This window comes from Phaenicophaeus curvirostris, chromosome 4 (assembly GCF_032191515.1).
Source record: "Phaenicophaeus curvirostris isolate KB17595 chromosome 4, BPBGC_Pcur_1.0, whole genome shotgun sequence".
In the NCBI taxonomy this organism is placed as follows: domain Eukaryota; kingdom Metazoa; phylum Chordata; class Aves; order Cuculiformes; family Cuculidae; genus Phaenicophaeus; species Phaenicophaeus curvirostris.
In genome coordinates, this window is record NC_091395.1 from 39380989 (window position 1) to 39389970 (window position 8982).

Genomic DNA, 8982 nt, shown 5'->3' on the forward strand with positions numbered 1-8982 from the left:
TAGAAAAGGTCATTCAGTTCAACATACAACACACAGATGCCTACTGACCGAAGACTGATTCAGTTAGACTGAGCAAAGAAAATATTGGGATTACCTTCTTAAAAGCAATGTCATGAATACCAGCCAAGAGGAAAAAAAAAAAACAAAACAAAAGAAGGATGAGAGAAACTACAGCTGAAGTTTACCTGCCTCCTAGAGAGTGCAGCCTAACTCCTCGGTGCAAGAACATGCTTTGGCAGCACTGGTATAGGTTGCAGTGTGCAAAATCACTGATGCAACTGTCTGCAGCTCCTCACTGCTGACTGCCCTGCTGCAATTCTCAAGGTCATTGTCAGCTCATCCCTTAAAAAATACCTGCTAGAACCTTAATAAAGTTCCCAAACTTTTATTACTACATTTTCAGGACCACATAATTGTTTTACCACATTCAATGGATTAAAGCGTCTCACCAGGATATTTTTATCTGCCTAACTCATTCCTATGTACGCTTTTGTTTCCTTAGGAAAGCAGGAGACTTTTATTCAAGGCAGTTAATGATGAAAGGTACAATTATACTCCTGTCTGTATTGTGACAGCTGCCTGCATTTCCAGTGTACCTGTTACCTGGGCCCTGTTCTGGTCTCTCATTAGTATAATGCAGAATCATAGAATATGGGTAAACCAACGAATGTGATCTATCTAGACTTCTGTAAAGCCTTTGACATGGTCCCCCACAATATCCTTCTCTCTAAATTGAAGAGATGTGGATTTGATGAGTGGATGATATGGTGAATAAGAAGCTGGTTGGATGGTTGTATTCAGAGAGTAGTGGTCAATGGCTCAAAGTCCAGATGGAGATCCATGACAAGTGGTGTTCCTCAGCGGTCTGTACTGGAACTAGTGCTGTTTAATATTTTCATCAATTACATTGACAGCAAGATCAAGTTCACCCTTAGGAAGTCTGCAGATGACACCAAGCCAAGTGGTGTATCTGTCACACCAGAAGGACGGGATGTCATCCAGAGGGACCTGGACAGGCTGGAGAAGTGGGCCTGTGAGAACCTCATGACGTTCAACAAGGCCAAGAGCAAGGTCCTACACCTGGGTCAGAACAATCCCTGTTTTCAGTACACAATGGGGGATGACACAATTGAGAGTTGCCCTGCAGAGAACTACTTGGGGATGCTAGTTGATGAGAAGCTAAACATGAGCCGGCAATGTGTGCTCACAGCCCAGAAAGCTAACCATATCCTGGGCTGCATCAGAAGAAGCATGGCCAGCAGGTTGAGGGAGGTGATTCTGCACCTCTATTCCTCTCTTGTGGGACCCCGCCTGGAATACTGTGTCCAGTTCTGGAATCTTCAACATAAGAAGGATATGGAGCTGTTGGAACAGGCCCAGAGGAGGGCTACAAAGATGATCCGAGGGCTGGAGCACATTCTCCATGGGGTCAGGCTGAGAGAGTTGGGCTTGTTCAGCCTGGAGAAGAGAAGGCTCAAGGAGATCTTATAGAGACCTTCCAGTACCGTAAAGGGGCCTACAAGAAAGCTGGGGAGGGATTATTCATAAAGACTTATGGTGACAGGATGAGGGGGAATGGGTATAAACTGGATAGTGGCAGATTTAGACTAGACATTAGGAAGAATTTCTTCACCATAAGAGTGGTGAGACACTGGCACAAGTTGCCCAGGGAAGCCGTGGATGCCCTGTCCCTGGAGGTGTTCAAGGGCAGATTGGGTGGGACCTTGGGTAACCTGATCTAGTGGGAGGTGCCCCTGTCCATGGCAGGTGATTTGGAACTAGATGACCTTTGAGGTCCCTTCCAATCCTAACTATTCTATGATTCTAATAATTCAGGTTGGAAGAGATGTCAGGAGGTCCTCTAGCCCAACTCATCATTCAGAGAGCAGAGTGAAAATTTATTTCAGACCAGGTTGCTCAATGCAATTTCAGCAGAGTTTTCCTCAGATGTTTGGGAACAGAGGAAAGAAGAAACATCCTGCAGCAAAAGTAATAATTTGATAGTTTGATGAAGGGCATTGCAAACAAAGGTTAACATAACAGCCATATTTCTTCTTAATCCAACAGTAGTTTATCTTGAAATACCATATCCAGAATTACTTTCAGAATTCCCTATCCAACCTTAGTACCAATTTTCATGGCATTACTTCTCCAGATATAGTTCCACATGTATATAAATTTCATGTGAATTTAAACCTGGAAGATTTATGTCATTTAGCAAGCCATTATTACACCATTATCTTTTCAAGCAGTAATTACTAATAAATGCTTCATTCATCATGAAGCTAAGCTAAGCATATTTTTCACATTCTCACAGCTCTAGGTTTTCAATTCTGTTAAAAATGCTTAGCATTAGTTCATCTTCATTTCCTGATGCTTAAGTCTCTTAACTACAGAATTGAGTCAGCAGCATATTTTAGTATTATTATTTTCAGATTAAGCTAAAATATGTATCTGTGTTTGCTTTCCTCTTTCCATCTACAATAGTACTTTTGATTAGCTTTTTCTTTTTTTTTGGAAAAAAAAACAAGAACTGACATTTTAAGTAAATTATTTCAACACAGTAAGACAAAGCATTAGATCTCAAAACTAGCAGCATTTTCCACTCTACTACATTACCATGATTACAGGCTGAGGATCCAGAAGACTAAAATCATCATTTTCTAAATTTTATACACATATGTGTATATAATTGTTCAGTGGAGATGCACTTATAATAGGTCAATGAAGGTAAATAACACACAAGTGAATTTTAGGAAGAGCAGTGTTGGAATAAAGCCAGTTTTGATAGATCTGCCAATCTATGCATCATGATTCCATGGAGACCTATAACTCAAAGAGGTTTTCTTAAGAGTCAGAAATCACTGTTCCAATGATTCTGTCTTAGATCTGACAAAGCTTAATGGAAATCATATAAAATCAAAAGTTACATCCCTTTCTCCAATTCACAGACAAATGCCAAAGCAAGGAGAATTTTGCCCAATGCACATGGAGCTAAAAATTCTCCCCTACTTCCCTTCACTGGGGCACAGTAACTGATAAAATGTCGTCCCTAGTCACGTGAATTCAACATGAGAAATAATTAAAGGCACGAGAGAGAGAGCATGGGGAAATTTTGGAAAAGCATAGAGATACTGTGCAAGGAGGGACTCTTTATATTAGTGCTCTGAATACTTTCCTGTCCCCTCAACATACTACACAGGCTATGCTAAATGGTAATATCTGTTGTTTTTAGTTCAACAAAGTAGATTAAGAGAAACAGGAGCCAAATGTGGCAGAGTTATCTGTACCATTAGTCAAGATATGGCAACATTACCAGCAGTGTTCCTTTTAAATCTGCAGGATTGACGAGAAGTCATCTTAGCTGCAGTAGAGGAAAACTTGATCCATATCCCAAAAACAAGTACAGAGAGGAAAAGCAAATGAAGGGAAAGCCTGGTTAATAGTTGGTGCTGGGAGGAATCTCTAGAAGACAGGGTTAAGCAGGCTTTGAAAACCTTTCTAGAATTCAAAGCTGAAAGCTGCAAGCACACATTGAATCAATTTGACACATCATTAATTTAGTTTTCTAATTTTATCCTCTTAGGACAGTGGATTTGCATACTTTACCCAATACGTTTCCTTCTGAATCTCAGTTTCTCTGCTGAATATGACACTACAGGACATGAAATATAGTGAGCAGGCTTGGCCCTTCAGGATTACTATCTCAATTTACACTAAGATTCCTGTTAATGTAAGCAAAGATAAGACAAAACAGCCTTCAGTACATTTCAACAGCTTCCAGCAGGTCTTACAATTCAGAGGGAGTGGAGTTGAAGCTAAAACATGATTTAACCAGAACAGAAAAATCCAGACTGCAAAATCTATTATTGACTCACGTCTCAATAAAAATGCTCCAAGATCTTCTGCATCAAAATGTGATTGGATCAGGCATTTTATTATTCTGAACCCAGTAAAGATCTATAGGTCAGGAATAAGAATGTTTGCTTTGTATTTTCTTGAGAGGTGAAACTTCTTATCTGACTCTTACAGTTAATCATTTCCAAATCCCAGGCTACATCTGCTGATCCCTGTTTCGATTTAAAATAAAATTCATTTTCTTGTTTGCTGCATGACTTTTATTTCAGGTTTGACTTAGAGATTTATGAACAGGATATGACTTTTCTTGCTGAACACTTGAACAACCTTGGTCCCTGTTGTGATTTGCACATTGCCACAAGTGGGAAGAAAAACTCACTACTGTAAAATTATGTGACACCCCTACTTCAGAGGCCAAAACAAATTTTTGAAAGCTGAAATTTTCAGTTGCAGAAGGGATGGAAACACAAGGGGATCTAGCCTTTGCAGTATTCTGAAAAGTCAATGCCAGTTTTCAATTAATTACTTCTTAATTAAGAAACAGAGAATCCGGGTACAAAATAAACAGTCATGCATATGCAAGTGGAGGGATATGGAGGTTATTGATTGAACTCAGCTTCCCCTGCAGCTGCTAACACTGAAATTTGACTTTAACTCAGATGAAAACTATTTCACCTGAAGATAACTGCTCCACATCACACTGCATAATTTATCACAAAGGACATTATTTATGGCAAACGGACCGTAGGTTTCTGAAGACAGAATTGAATATTACACACAACCCTTGCAGTACGGCTTCACTACTGTCACACTTCCTGCGGTCATACATTAGGCAGCACTAACTACTTGCACATGCAAACTGTTAGGCACCTTGACTTCCAATGCCTTTCCCAATGGCAGAGCTGGTCTTTCCTGCTTACCCTAGTGCCCAAACAGAGGTTTCAGGGCTGAGGTACAAAATGATATGGAGAAAAGTCAAAATTCAAAGTGTTCGAATTCCAAACCGCAATGCTGACAACCCCCCTTTTGGTTGCTTTTTTAATCCTGAAGATTTTGCTTAAAACCAATAAATACTCTAGTTTCAACACAGCCCAATTTATTCAATGTCCACTTCTCAGTGAGTTTCAATAGTGTGGGATAAACATCAGGCCACCCCGTAGACCTTTTTTCTTGAACAATCATACCAAGATTCCCATAGGAACAAACCACAGCTCCATCCCTGCTAACTTATCTGTGTCCACCAGAGGAAAGCCTCCACAAAAAAAAAGAGGCTCTATGTACAATGTATATCCTTCTCCTACACATCAAATTGTAGAAATTATGCAGGCATTTGGGGTACAAATAATGCCAATGACTCTGAGGCCTAATCACTTTTAATAATGGGATTTGGTGCCTATATCCTGAAGACAGCAGGATAATGACTTTTTTTTTTTTTTTGGTTGGTTTGGGTTTTTGATATTCAGTGTCTGAAATAACTAAGGGAGCCAAGTGAATCACTTCTCTCTAAAACAACAGACTAGGAACCTATTCAAACACTTCAATGCTATTAGAGATTTTACCCCTGTGTTACTATATGCATCTATATAATTTTAGCCTTGGACTTGGACATCTAGAAAAGTAACAGAAGGAACAAATTAACTGAGAACTGAAAATTATACCTTACAAATCAGTTTGAGGAAGAATAGTCAAACAGAAGAGACAAATCCACGGGAGTTGGATCTAAGTTTAGCTGAAAAACACACAACTTTCAGAATACCAGGAAGATCAACACAGTGAAATCAATGTTCAAAGTAAAAACACAGATGAAATTTATAGTAAATGATTAACCAAACTACACCTTCACAGATGAACCACTTGCAGGTTATGTATCTTGGAGATAAGCCTACATTATTTTCCAGATATTGTACTTTACATGAAAATAAAATGGGACATTAATCACTTATTCACTGATGAATATAACATGCTCACATTTTAAAGAGCCAGCTGAAAACTTTACCTCCTTTACAGTTCTGCTTCGCAAAGCATTTACCAAATAATTAAGTTCTAGCAACTTACTTAATTCTGCTAGTATCTTCCTGACTATCTAGTATTGCTTGCATAATCAATTTCCAGAGAATTTCCCTCCAAAATGAGAAGAACAGAACTGCGACTCAGGTACACCTAAGAGCACTGAACTACTTGGCACTTCCTTCATCACAAAGCACAATCACCGTACCTGAGACCTCTCTTGTATTATTTCACCTTCTTCACAGTATAGCAAATTCTCTTTTTTTTCCACAAAATAAAGGTAATAAAAATAACACAACAAAAAGTATCATTTATTCACTGTTTTACATCTCCAAATATTATACAAGCATTAATCCTCTCAAAATCCCTTGCAGTTATGAAGAACATAGTTCCAGCACTTGATTTAAAATCAAATAGCCTTGTGAATCTTAGATACATATATGCCCCCACTACTTTTAAAGTATTTGCTTAACTTCATATACAAGGAAATAAAATGGCATAAGCCTTTTTTTAGCGCAAAGCACTGAGACATGAGCTCTAGAATTCAACACATTTCAGATTAGGAACTGAGTCATTCTGGCCTCCCTGTTCAAAGTGGAGATAAAACAGCCAGTTCAGAAGACAGTTCAAATCTTCAGTTAACTGAGTTGTAGTCTGAAAGAGTTATCACCTTCTGCTGATTTTAGCAGTAATTTATGGTAACTAGGGTACTTTAGGTTAAGCATTTAAGACAGTAATGAATGAAGCAAAGCCTACGATGGCATATCAGAGCATGTTTGGCGGAAGAGGAAAAGATGGTTCAGTGTCTTTCAAGACTTAGCATAGCCCTCCCTGCCTCCAAAGATAAACTTTACAAGACCATCACAGATAGTGGTCATTTATATCTCTTTTGAAAAACCTCTCACTGATGCAGCCAGGATTGGATTGCCAAGAAGTCTTACCCTCACAGCTTCCCTATCCCTCAGACACCAAACAAACATTAATCAAGGGCACTCAGCTTTAAGAGAGTCCTTTCACATATCACCCTGTTCTGCTGACCACAATTCAGTATATTTTTTAACCTGGAGTGGTAAAAACAATAATAAACATTCAACCCATCCATAAATAAATGCCATGTGGTGAACATAGGTGCCCATATCTGAATGGGCAGCTTAAAAAGATCCTGATATTTCTCTCACTTACGACTGCTACCCATTCAAAATGTTTTAAGATAAGTTAAAAAAATGCATGGGGCTGGCCCAGTAAAGACTGATACAAAACCAGTCTACATAACTAGATCAAAAAGAGACATGTAGTTAACGGGTTATATAAAAAACAGGGTCAGTCTTTGTGAAGCATGAAACAGTAAAGAAAATCTCAGGGGACAGACCAGCCAGAGAGTATCAGATACTGTTCTTAATTACATGGATATAAATCTTAGGCAAGCGGCACTGATATCAGTTTCAAACACACGATTTGAGATCAAATTCTGACCAGTGTTTCAACTTTCAGTAGATCTCAAATTCTGCCTGCTCTATATTCCCAGGCAATTTACACTAATAGTTGTTTCAGGCAGTAATTCATCTCAATCTGACCATATGTGAAAAGTCTTGACAACACAAGCGTGTGTCTCATGAGCCATATTAAGTCCTATTAAGCTAAAATTTGAGGGAAAGGAAAAAAATAAAATTATATCAGGAAAATCAGAATTAATGAAAGTATTGCAATAACAGTAATCAAGAACTCTACCAAACCCAAGACTTTTTATCACTGTATGAAAAATCCCACTTGAAGGAGTGATCAGTAAAGAAGTGTAGGATAGCAATAATTATCTCACATCTTAGCTTGTAGCCCCTGGCAATATATGGCTGAAGAAAACAGAAGGGAGGATGATTTTTTAAAGATTATTGCCAAAGATGTCTCATAAATACAAAAAAAGTGCAAACTTTACAGAAGCTGTAGTTCTTCTGCTACAGTATAAAACCATTAAGCATCATCATCAAAGAAATTTGTACCAAAGTTGTTGGTTTGGGGTTTTTTTTAATGAAGAACATAGAAACCAAGATCATAGAAAAACATTTCCTAAGGACAGGATAGAGATATATAGTTGTATTTATAGCCATACTTTGAGTAGATTATAATGTTCAGTGTGTCTCTTAAGAAAAAGATATTGAGAGAGTCTGAAAGCAAAATACAAAAACAAATCCAAAATCCAGATGGCATCTGCCCTCTGCTGCCTTCATGGGACAGTCAGATAGTAAGCAGTAGTCAACAGCATCCCCAGATGCTATTTGCATTTCAGTAGTATTGCAGGTACTACCAGTATGATAATGCATAAGTTTTTCTGAAAAATTATGAACAGCTCACTCGATTATTCTTTTGCATGTCATCAGACAACATGGGTAAATGAATATAGAACTTATGAGATTTTTAGGTCTCAGTAGTGCAAATGCAAAGCCTAGCACACATGAAAACTTCATCCAGGGATTGCCTCTTTGCTTTTAAGGTTGTATTATTCCTGGCGCAAAGAGGACTCATGGCTCCCATGTGCTTTTGGATAGCAATAGAACTCTTCAGTAAAAAAAAAGGCACACAACACACCTACATCACACCGAGAACGCGCTTCTTATTTAATAGTAGGATTCCATATTTTGTGAAGTTTTGTTTCTGGCTCCGCTATAAAGGGTAAGCTGAATTTTATGCCTGAAACAGCAATTCTAGTTCTTTACAATACATTAAGGCATTCTTTTATCTAGTTTTAAAGCACTCACACTGAGTATCTCTGAATATAAAATGGATATTCTGAGAAAACAAAGTAATTTGTTTGGAAATGGTTACTTCAAAACCCTAACAAATCTCTCATATAATTTGTATTTATCCTGAATAATCCAAATGCAAGAATTTCAGTTTTCCCTGGCATGTACCAAAACCAGCTCCTGTGGAGTAGACTGGCATTCAAATTGGCAAGCTTTTTTACAATCTAAGAAAACAAAATTGGTTTAAAAATCATTGAGATACTTTACTCAAATGATCGTCTCAACAATCATAGTGGTAAAAACTACATCTACTGCATTTTACATTGCACAAAAGGTGAACCTGGGCTAAAATTACAGAAAATACACGTTCTCAGAAGTCAGA